We start from the raw sequence: 12181 nt of genomic DNA, 5'->3' as shown, positions 1-12181 counted from the left end.
GTGGCGCTGGTCCTGCCTTCTGTGCATAGTTTCATGAACATGTCCAGGACTGTGGGATCCACAGGAGGGAGTGAAAGCCGAGACCAAGTTTTGGATACTTTTCTAGGCATCCTGAGAATTCTCAGAATTCTCAGCACACAGAGGCTCTATATAAGACCAGACTCCCTGCTACTTGCTACGTGACAGCTCCTAGCCACCACGGAGTCAATACCAATGTCATGAATGCGGTGAACACCACTGTTATTTGCCTGCTCTCTGATACACAGATCACATCTCATCTTCAACCGTAAGAGAAGAGCTGCTACTGAGGCTGGTGGGTCAGAGCCGCTCACCAGTCCTTCTAGAACAGAGAAACTAATCAAGTCCCCAAAGGGGCCACTCAAGAGTTCTTTCCCAGCCTTTCTTGAACTGGAACGGGAAGGATTAACCTTCTTGTCTCCTTGTTACAAATCTGAAGATATTCCTTAAAGCTCCAGCAGCCACCCCACCATCTCCGCACTCCATAAACACCTGAGTTTTAGCCTTGAGCAAGAAATCAGTTGAAGAGAATAAAGCTAATTTGCAGAGAGCATTCGAGAGATGGAGAGAAGGAGATCTAATGACGGTCTAATCCATCCTTTTGTCACCTAGCCCTCCCCTTGGTTGCATACACAAACCAATAATCTCCTTCACTGCTTCAGCTAATTTGAATTTGGTTTCTGTCACTTGCAACGGGATGAGTCCTGAATAATACAGCGGTGTTATCCGGTTGGTGAAGTCTGAGATATTCTGATTACAAAAATGTAGATATGACAAGAATGTGACGGACATGTCAATTCTAGTTTTCCTTAATAAACTGAAAAAAAAAAAAAGGCTATGTACAATTCCTTGAATATGGATTTCAGTTGTTGGTGTCTCACAATATTAGAAATATTTTTTTCTCTAATAACACCATAAGATAGTCAATCATTTAAATTTGCTCTGTCATTCAATTACTGGAAATATTAGTTAAAAAATACACCAATATGGTGCTATTGAAGTGATTATATACTAGTAAATTTATCATTATGTTTAATAATCTGAAAAAGTGAGCTGAAAAATGAGTAGCCTGTTGTACTGCATTAGCACAGAAGGGACCACATAATTTTAATAATAGGAATTAAGATTATGAATAATATAATCACAGACCTTACACATGGAAAGACTTAGTAAGTAATCAATTTCACCTGTCAGACAATTGCCCCATTCTATGAAACCATTCTTTCAACAAATATTTACTGAGCTCAGAATCTCCCTTAAAGGCCAGTGGTAAACAAAAACAAGCTCCTACCTTCTGGAGCTTGTATCTGCCCCCTTGCAGTAATTGCTACAAGTTGTATCCTGTTCACTGCCTATGCTTCTTTTGTATTTGCCATAGAATAATGGGAAAAGTGAGCTCTGTTCTTGATAGGCTTACAGTCCAACAGAGACACAATTTATCTGGTGTATGTTACAATTTTAACAGGCCAATGAGAACTAAGGCCATTCCCCACCTTGTTGTTAAACAATAAAGAACCAGGAGGAACCGGATATTACTACTAGAACTGCAGTAAGGATATCTCTTAAAGCTCGCCTACTTTGGGCACTAAAACCTCTTTTGGGTCTTTTACTCCATTAAATTCATTTTGTTTTTGCCTTAGATCATAGTGGCCAATATCTGGTTTTTGTGCTATAGTATTCTACAGCAAAGCTCTGCATTTCTAAATCTCTTATTGAATGAATTGATCTTTGGTATTTGTTTAAATCAGCAAGTCTTTGTTTTAAGGCAAATCACAAAAAAGCAACTTTTTGTTTCCCCATGAAAATATGTCTCATACTTATTTCTAACCATGCAAAATGCATCCCTGATTAGGAGCACTTAAGTTACCAAAGCCCTTTCGCAAGTCTCTGAAGTTCCCTTCCTGCCCCGGACTTGCCTTGACACAGAGTTTTCTATATGTTGTCACCTGAAAGGCATGAGCTCTAGAGACAGGCTGCCCAGCTTTAAATTTTAGCCCTTTAGTGACTGTGTGATTTTGGGCAGGTTATTCAGCTTCTCTGAAATTCCTATCCTCCATCTGTGAAACGGGAATAATAATAATGCCATGCCCACAGGCTACTGTAAAGATTACATGAAATCATATGTATAAAGAACTTGACAGACTGTCTGGAACATAGTAAGCACTCAATAAATAATTCTCTATTACGACTACATAGGAATTCACAATGATCAAATGTATCAAGATGATACACTACTGTCATCTTGAAGTATTTTGCTGTTTAGAATCACCTATATTTATTCAAATGATTACTGTTTTCTTTAAAATATAAATAAATAATTCTTACTTTCCAAATAGTATTTGCTGGATTCAGTGGTCATATTCATTCGTCATAAAAGTAATATATGCAAGATATTCTCCTGAGAGTTCCAAAGAATGAAAAGTAAGTGAGTCATAGTCTCTGCACTCAAGAAATTTACAACATAGGAGTGAGGTAATTAGACCAAAGTACAAAAAAAAAAAAAGGTTCCATGTGGCAATCACCCTAAAAGAGGTACAAACAATGCATGATATGGATTCAATAAAAATCATTTGCATCCATTGGAGAGGACTTCAAAGAGGTCAGATTTAAGATGGGCACTAAATTGTAGGTGCAGAGGAAGGACAGAGGTATCTCTTTTTCTTTCCTCCCTACTTCTTTGTGGTCCTATTCTTGGACTAAACTTCTTCTACCCAATGTATAAAAATTGAGGTTCCTTAGCATTCCACCCTCAACCTTCTAATCTCTATGTCATTGAAACTGTCCCAACCACTCAATCACATATGCCACTGACTCTCGATTCTAAATTTCTAGTCTTGGTCTTTCCTCTAAACTTCAGATCCAATTATCTAAGCGCTTCAAAGATATCTCCTTTACCCATAGCACCTCAAACATGTCAGAGTGAAATCTGCCTCTTATCCTCCTCGGGTACTGCCTATTATTACCACTGGTAGCACCCTCTGCCCTGTCACTCAAGTCAGAACCCAGGGAGTCATCCCTAATCCTTCTTCTCCCTTGCTCCACATGATAAATTGCTTATGACTCCCATAGAATCTCTAAAACAGTCCTCAGATCTCCCCATTCATTCTCCATCTTCACTACCACTGCCCTTGGGTCTTTGACAATGGCCATGTCCTCCCAGTTGGTGTTCTGCTCCAGCAACCCTCCTCTTCAATCTGTTCTCAATAGTATCATCAGGATACATTTTCTACAATGCAAAACTTGCACTGCTTATAACCCTTTAAGGCCCCCTAACTGCCATCTACACAAATTAAAAATCTCTTGGTAGGTCATGTCAAGTCTTCTGTGGTAACGCATTTTCTTGCCTTTCACTTCAGGCTCCCAAGGTAACTGAACCACCTGTAGTTCCCATAATGCCTTTCCTTTCACACCTTTGTGCCCTTGCCCCTCCCTCATGCTCTGCCTGACAGTACACCTGCTCCTTTTCAACTGGCTTGTGCTTTCCCAGTTTCTCCTCAGGATTCTTCCCAGTTGTCATTCCTCTGGAAAGCCTACCAAGGTGCTATTCTCATGGGGGCCCAAAACATCCCAGAGGAACTGCATTCATAGCCTCCATTACACCATTCTATCATCATTGCTTTTTCCATCATCTCTCCACACTGAATGTGTGTATGCTGAAGCAAGGCACCATGTTTTCATTCATTTTTTTTTTTTTTTTTTTTTTTAGCAAATAGTCATTGAGTGCTTACTGAGTGAACATGACAGACTAGGTGTCTGATTTCATGAAGTTTATATTTTGATGGTACATGTCTGGTGGGAAGGGGAGATACAGAGACAATAAGCAGGCAATTAAGACAATTTCAGGCCCTAATAAAAGCCGTTCAGAAAATAAAACACAGATTAAAAAGTGACTGGGGGATGGTGCATTTTTAAAGAGGTTTTAGAAATCCCAATGATGAAGAGCCAACTATGTGAAGACCTTGGGAAGACAGTCATAGGCAAGGCATAGTGGGAACAAAAGCCCTAGGGAAGGACCCACCTTGCTATGCAGACAAAACAAATGTGTAGATGGCCAGAGAATGGTGAACAAGCAGGAGAATGACAGGCAACGAGATCCGAGAGACAGACAGAGACCAATCTTGGAGGGCGTTGCAGACTACTGCATTCATTTCCTGTTGTGACTGTAATAAATTGTGACAAATTTGGAGGTTCCAACAACCAAATTTATTATCTTACAGTTCTGTAAGTCAGAAGTCTGACAGGGGTCTCACTGGGCTACAACATCATGTTGGCGGGGCTGTATTCCTTTCCGGAGGCTCTAGAGAAGAAGCCACTCCCTTGCCTTTCCCAGCGTCCACAGGCCACCTTCATTCCTTGGCTTTTGCCTCACTTCCTCTGTCTTCAAAGACAGCAAAGTGGCATCTCTCTGATCTTTCTGTAGTCACAACCGCCTCTAACTCTCCTCAACCTCCTTCTTCCTCTTCTAAGAACTCGTGTGATTACATTGGGAGCATGTGGACAACCTCCCTGTCTGAAGGGCCTTCGTTTAGTCACATCCTCAAAGTTCCTTTTGCCATGTGAGGAAATACGCATTCACGGGTTCCAGGGATTAGGACATGGACATCTTTGGGGGCTCATTATTCCACCTACCATAGACATGGCAAGACATTTGGACTTATAGTAAGTAATCCCTGGAGAGATTTCAAACAAAAAAGTTTGTTTGAAACTGGGTTTCAAAAAAAGAGGTTTGTTTGAGCTGGGTTATATATTTAAGAGTTCTTTGTATTGTGTGTAAGGTCTGTATAAGGAAAAGTAAAGGCAAGGAGAGCAAGTAGGAGACTCTCTGCAGTCCCAATGAGAGAGTGGATTTGACAAGGATGATAGCAGTTAAGGTGCTGAAAACTGTCCAGATTCAGGCAAGATTTTGGTATAGGAGAGAGAGAAATTATTGATGGATTGGGTGCAGAAAATATGAAAGAAAAGGACCAAGGATGAGACTTAAATTTGGGTTCAATTCCGTGGTGTATGGTGGTGTCATTGACAGAGTATGGTGAAGAATCGAGGAAGAGTGGATAGATCTGGGGCAGAAGGGGGACATTAAGATGTGTCAAGTTGGAATGACTGTGTCAAGTTTAGAATAACCATAAGATATCCAAGAAGAGTCATCAAGTAGACTGTTGGAATTAGGAGTTTGAAGCTTGCAGCAGAAAAGAGAGGTGGAAACATAAATTCAGGGGTCCTCAGCATAACAAGGATAGTAAAGCCATGAACCTACATGAGATCATCCAGAGGGAAAATGTTGATACAGAAGAGGGCACGAGCACATCTTGGAAGGCACACATAGTGACAGGCCAGATTCATATTTATAGCCTAGCACTCAGTCCTGGCACACAGCGGCCCCTCAATAAATTGTTGATGGCCACAGGACTGATCCTGGGACTAGCCATTATTAGAAATTAAGTTCTATAGACTTATCACTAAATAGATATTAAGAACAAAGTCAGTGAATACACAAAACTCAGCACTTTCTAATTACTTTATTACATTTCATTATTATCTATGCCCTTGAGGTTGGTTATGTCCCCTGTAGCTTACCAACTGGACTTCTCATGCTGCTGTATTGCCAGCCTACGGTTGGTTCTGGTCGGAGTAGTTATGCCATGAAAAGGAGCAAATGCTACAAATTAGAGCTTGATTTATTATTCTGTCAATTGTTATATCAAGAAAGTGATGGAGAAAATGTTAATCATGTAGATTGGACTTAAAAGTGACTATATATATCTATATAGTCGTTTTGCTGGGAATTACACAGAAAAATGAGGAAATCTTTTTCCGGTGTGTGAAAAGTATTACCTGATTTAGTGAGGACACTTCCTCTCATATCATTGGTGAAGGAGTGAGGCTCTAACAATGGTCTTTGTTTCAATTTCACCTACCCCAACATTCCTGTCAGAATTATACCTGTGAATTCACTGCAACCATAGGTTAGCAAGAGGTAAAAGAATATGGCAAAAATCAGTAAATAAAAGCAATAAAATAAAAATCAACAAATAGAAGCATTCAGTGAGAATGAATTGGCTATATGGAATTCACAGGAGTAATGTATATTTTATCATTATGTTTAAACGGGTGCTGGGCCTCACATCCTTTATATCGTAAAGTGTATAATAAACTACACATACATACACACACATTTTTCCCAGAGGACCTGCTCAACATTTACCAGTACACTATGGCTTATATCTGAACCGATAGGCATAGGCTATGATGCAGGATTAAAATTATTACATGATTATCTATTATGGGAACTCATTAAATACCCATAGCAAATTCATGATCAGTATTTTAAAATGTTGATAAGTGATGTCATTTGGGTTCCCATAAAACCAAAATGGATCTCTTAAATATCATAAAACCCAGCAAAGTTGATGGCTATAGTTTTTCTTTATTTGCCTGAATTTATGCTTGATAATTGATTATTTTTTTTCTTCCTACAAAGATGCTAAACATCATAGACACTTTAGGAAAAGAACAAACTAAAAATCTGTCTTGGCTTTCTTAAAAGAATTATCTGCTGATCAGCTAGTATTTGTAGTTCTTTTTTTTTTTTTTTTTAATCTTTTGAGGAACAGCCATCCTGTTTTCCATAGTGGTGATACCATTTTACAATGTCACCATTAGCACATAAAGGTTCCAATTTATCTGCATTCTTTCCAATGTTTATTATTTTCTGTTTGTTTCTTTTTTAATAGAAGTCATCCTAATCAGTACAGGGTGATATCTCCTCATAGTTTTTATTTGCATTTCTCTAATGATTAGTGATGTTGAGCATCATTTTATATGTCTTTTGGCCACTTGTATATTCTTAAAAATATGGAACGCTTCACGAATTTGCGTGTCATCCTTGCGCAGGGGCCATGCTAATCTTCTCTGTATCGTTCCAATTTTAGTATATGTGCTGCCGAAGCGAGCACTGATCAGCTAGTATTTGGACCAGATTAAAAAGCTAGGCTTTCACTGTGTAATATGACCACCACTAGCCATCTGTGTGTCTTTAAACTTAAACTAGTTAAACTTAAATAAAATGAGAAATTTAGTGCCTTAATTAAACTAACCACATTTTAAGTGCTCAGTAAACACACGTGGCTGATGGTTACCATATTAGATGGCACCGATTATAGAACTTTTCCATCATCACAGAAAGTTCTGTTGGATAGCACCCACAGGAAAATGCCTTCCACATAGAAAATGATTGACAATTATTGACTGAGTGATCAAAATTCACCCTATTCTTTCAAAGTGAAAAGTTAAAGAAATCAAGAAGGAATTTTTCAGGAGAAAAGAAACCATCAAAAATTGCATACTTGGGTATATTTAGGTATGTAGTAGTATTCAAGGAGGGGACTAACATTTCTTGGGTATCTCCTACGTGTCAGACATACAATGAGTCGCCCTCACAACAGATGTATAATTTCCTCACTAAACGGATGAGGAGGACCCTGAGGTTCGCAGTTCAATCCCCCGCCCTTCTCAATTCAGTCTGGCAAACAGTCAGTGGCAAAGCTTCACCTTGCTGTCAGGGTTTCAGATGTTCCTTCTGCACTATGAACCCTCTCTTCTCTAAATGAAATCATTGATGGTGAACAGAAAAGTTCCACTTGTCTCTGGATATTGGGGAAGCCACTGAGGAGGAGGCAAGAAATGCCAGATGGCGGTCATCCGCTCTGCAGTCACGGTGCCTGCCTGGAATCCTGGCTCCGCCACTTCCTAGCTGTGTGGCACAGACAGATTACTTCCTCTTGTGCCTCCCTTCCCTCCTTTTATGAAGGGCATTATCATAGTACCGGTCTTAAAGAGTTTAGGGGCAAGAAAGGAGTGAATATTTGTAAAACACTAAAACAGAGCAGAGCGTGGTACAGAGTAACTGCAGCCAAAGTGCTTGCTGGGCGACTAGACAGCATAGGGAGGAACTAAGTCAATACATCTCCCACGGCCAGATACCAAAATTTGAGACTTAATTCATCCACATCATTCATTGAAAACCTGAATAAGGCTTTAACTTATGACAAAACATGGGCAGACAGCATTTCCTCCCATTCGTGCACAAATGTGGAACTGTAACTTCTCAGAAGGGCTGTCTGAAGAGTATGATTTAAAATCAGACGGTTGTGGCTGGTATTGCCTATTTCCAGTTACCACATGAAACAAGACCATATCTCGTTAATGGAAAATCACATTGACAGGTCTGCCCTCTCTGTTTTATTATTATTCACCTATTAGTAAAGGATAATTGAAAGCAAAAGGTTTACCTCTCGAACTTAAAATATACTACTTAACCCTCTCAATTATTTCCAACCATATTCCATGATACCCACAACGTTGGCCAGTCAGCTCAAATCGTGAAAACAATATTTTCCACGCACAGCTCACCCACTATGCCTCAGGTGCCCCCCATGCATTGCCCCCAACCTGTACAACACCCAGTCAGAAGGAGACGCTACTATCTCTGTGTTATATTTGCAAAAATCAATTCATTAATAACTTGCCAAAGGTCACACGGCTTTTGAGGGGAAAATGGTATTTGAACCCAGGTCTTCTTAATTCACAGCCAGGGCCCACAGCACTCTGCCACTATAAGCAGGACCATGTAATATTATGAGAGGCGACAGAAATGTGAGATGTGTCTATTTCACGACTTTTAGTACATCTAAAGCAGAATTTCAAAAATATAATAAAAAACACAGGTTCCAGAAAAATTACTAGCACAGCTATCCAAAAATCACAACAGACTCAGAATTTCATCTGCTGGGTCACCCTTGGCAAGGCAGGACGGCTGAGCAGGTGTGGATCAGACCCAGGCCCGCTGATGGCTTGCTATCACAGAGCTATGTTCCGGAAGTGCAGTCTGATTGTGCAACCCCATGATCGGGAAAATCAACACTGCCTGTATGGAGACATGGTTAGAAGAATGGAACCTCTGTTTTTGCAAGTATTAAGTGCCAAGGGTACATGCAAAGTTGGTTTGCGGATGAGGGTCGAAGTGGTCCTGCCCATATTTCTAGTCCATCCACGGCATGACTGACCAACCCAAAGAGAATCCCAACCCCCACCAGCAGGCTCTCCTCGCAACCTGGTGTCTGCCTCCCTGCTCTTGCTCCAGCTCTCTTTTGTCTCTCCTGACCTCTCACTCCTCGTCTCCTCTGTGCCTACCAGCTTGGCATTCTGATGGATTGGCTTCGCTGGCTCTCAACCCTCCTACTTTGTTCCGCAGTCTGAGGCTTGACTCCTACATCCTGGCACAGGGCTTGTTTCTTTCTGCACTCCTGGTAACCAAGCTCTTTGGCACTGCCCCAGGACCCCCTCCTGTGATCCACTCAGCTCAGCAGACCTGTAAATAAGGCTTGTTACGCTGAACTCTGCAGCCCCTCCCCACTTCTGGCCTCGGAGAGCCATGCCCCGGATGTCCCCTCACCGGTGCATGGTCTCTGAAGCACCTGTGGAATTCAGCTGGCCCAGCTCCAGCCCCTGCACTCTCTCTGCCCTGCTGATGCCCACTGTGAAAGGAAGTCCAGTTCTGAGACTGAGAAATGCCAGCGTCCCACGGCCATTAGGGAGCACACCGGCAGAGTTCGCCCACCACCTTCCCGGCCCAGAACACGTCCACCCTGGCACAGTGAGCAACAGCGATGCCAGAGGTCTGCCCCACTAGAGACCCTGCCAGGCTCCGGGGTTTCCTGCTACATCAGGAGCACTTTCTGACCCTTCGTGTGCTCTACTTCCGAGTCTTCGCATGCCCAGTGAGGCCAAGAAAGAACTTCACCGCGCCCCAGGTGGAGGGAGGGTGCTCAGGCCCACAAGAGCCACATTAATACAGGGAAGTCCTAGTGGGGGGAAGGGACGCAGGAGCCAACACTAGATCCCCACGTGCAGCTGGCATGAGGACTCCTCCAGGGCTCTGTGGCTGGGTTAGGACTTGTCAGCAAGCCTTTCCCTGGAACAAGCCTTCAGGTCATAGATGATTTGGTGACGCACCTGCAGAAGTCACTCAAGAAACAGCTGAGCACCTGCTCTGTGCTTCACGCTGTGCTGGGCACTGGAGACACAGCAGGCCCAACCTGGGGCTTGTCCCCAGGGGGCTCACAGACTCATGGGGAATACAGCCACTGAAACGTCTTATGAGTCTTTCCAACAATATAAATGTTACAAACGAGAAGTAGAAGGTACAAAGGAACTTACACAAGGAGACAAACCTGCTCTAGGAACTCAGAGAAAGCTTCCTGTAGAAAGTGATACTTCTGATGGCATGTGAAGGACTGGCAGGTGAAAGAGAGCTGAATGATTGGAGAAGTGGGGGGGAAAGCATTCCAGTCAGCTGGAAGGTCATGAGGGAAGAGCCTGAAAGAGTGCAGTACGCTGAAAAAAGACAAAACTGAAAAGACGCTGGTACGCTGGGTTAGCGAAAGAGAGAAAGAGAAACGAGAGGTGAGACTGAAGAGGCAGGAGGGGGCTGTCTCTCCGGCCACTGAGAAGTTTTTGTTTTTATTTAGCTTCCTGAGAATGGGAAACAAAGGGTTTGGGTCAAGGGCATGAGACGGACAGCAATATGGCTCTGGTCCTAACCTAAGAGCGAACATAGGTGTGGAGGAGAAGGCGGTTGTACACGACGGGTATGGGAGTGTGAGATGCCTGCTGTCTACTCCTGGCTCTCGTCCCAGGGGAGAAACTTGGAAAGGACACTTTTCCCCTAGCCCTTGCCTGCAGGGTTCCCGCTTAGACTGTGCCCATAAGAGGCCCCCCGTGCAAGATGTGGAAAATGGAAAAGACTCACCATATTCCTGTGGTGGCCGCTGTGTGCAGATGTGAGGTTTACAGAAGCTTCCAGACAAGCTCCTGCAAGTCAGCCTCTCCAGCGAGGCAGGCAGCTGAGCTCCATGGCACCAAGCTTTCCCTGAAGCTTCTGTCAACATTTCTTGGAGGTCAACAGCAGTTTTTTTGCACTCTTGATTATCCCAGCTTTTTTATCCAAAGGTTATGCCTGCTTCTAATCTCCCCTGTTAAGTCCCTCGTACCTTAGCTATATAAGGCAGTTTCTGTTTTCCTTTCTAAACCCCAACTGGTAGGCAGTTAAGTTCTCACAGTATTTGGGTGTGAGATGTGGGGAGGGGGGCCTTGGTCTAGAGTGTAGGAACTGAGGATGGGGAAAAAAGGATGGATTCAATGTATATTTAGGCAGTGGAATGTATAGGACATTGTTATTAACTAAATGGGGGGAGTGAGGGAGATGAAGGGATCAAAAATGTCCACGAAGTTTTTGTTTCTAAGGTCAGGCAGTTCTGCTAAGTTTGCCACCTGGTCCATACAGCTGAAAGGGATGTGGACATCGGGCTGCCCCAAACAGCCAGCCCAGCCTGGCCCCTTTCCAGATTGAAGAGCCAAGGCCAAGAAGTGAACTAAGGAAGTGGACAGCATGATGGTAAAGAGGATGTGCCCTTTTATCCTGGAGGTTATGAGCCACTGTAATGAGTTATCACCATCTTTAAACTGCTCTAGCCTACTCTGGAGCAGACAAAATCAGTTAAGCCAAGTTGTGTCCAAATTTCAATCTGGGGCAATGAGCAAGCAACTGGGGTCAGGGGTGAGGGCTGAGGGGCTGGGATGGAGCAGGAGCTTCCTACCATAGCCTCCAGAGGCTGTGGAGCACCAAGGAGGGAAACCAAATGTTAATCCACACTCGAAGTTTAGATTCAATTACCAAGAGAGCAAGTTCAAATGCTAAGCCACACGGAGAGAGGGTCACAAGACGGGTCATGCACGCTGACAAATCGCAGACAGTAGCTCAAGGGCATGACGTGAAGGTGCACGTCCTTGCAGAGGGTGGTGCTGAAGGGCATTCCCACCAATATCAGGGAGGCACACCAAACCGGGGGAGGGTCAGGATGCACTGCACAGCTTATGGGGGCCGGGCAGACAGCATTTTCCCTGCCCATCTCTCCATCCAAGAAGTGTTTTGATTACAGAAAGAGGCTTACCCATGGGCTGAGGTCACTGACCATACTTTCTGGAATGATTTCTAAAGTGCATTACAAGAGAAGCATAGCTACAAGTGTATCTCACACGCACCACAACGGAGGTTTCTGAGTACTGCCTCTGGGACACGCAATGGCTTGAGGGTAACTACTCGGCT

The 12181-nt window shown here is 43.2% G+C and overlaps 1 protein-coding gene and 1 non-coding gene across 2 annotated transcripts in view; both read right to left on the bottom strand.

Moving 5' to 3' along the window:
- Window positions 1-12181, bottom strand: part of SSPN (sarcospan) — a 112055-nt gene that overhangs the window by 94622 nt on the left and 5252 nt on the right. The gene's annotated exons all lie outside the window — the stretch shown is intronic.
- Window positions 6865-6971, bottom strand: LOC125108052 (U6 spliceosomal RNA). Its single transcript, XR_007129742.1, has one exon. It is a non-coding gene; the product is annotated as a U6 spliceosomal RNA (small nuclear RNA).

The sequence above is a fragment of the Lutra lutra genome, chromosome 8 (assembly GCF_902655055.1).
Source record: "Lutra lutra chromosome 8, mLutLut1.2, whole genome shotgun sequence".
NCBI lineage: Eukaryota > Metazoa > Chordata > Mammalia > Carnivora > Mustelidae > Lutra > Lutra lutra.
The sequence above is the reverse complement of the archived record's forward strand: the minus strand, read 5'-3'. Positions and strand labels throughout refer to the sequence as shown.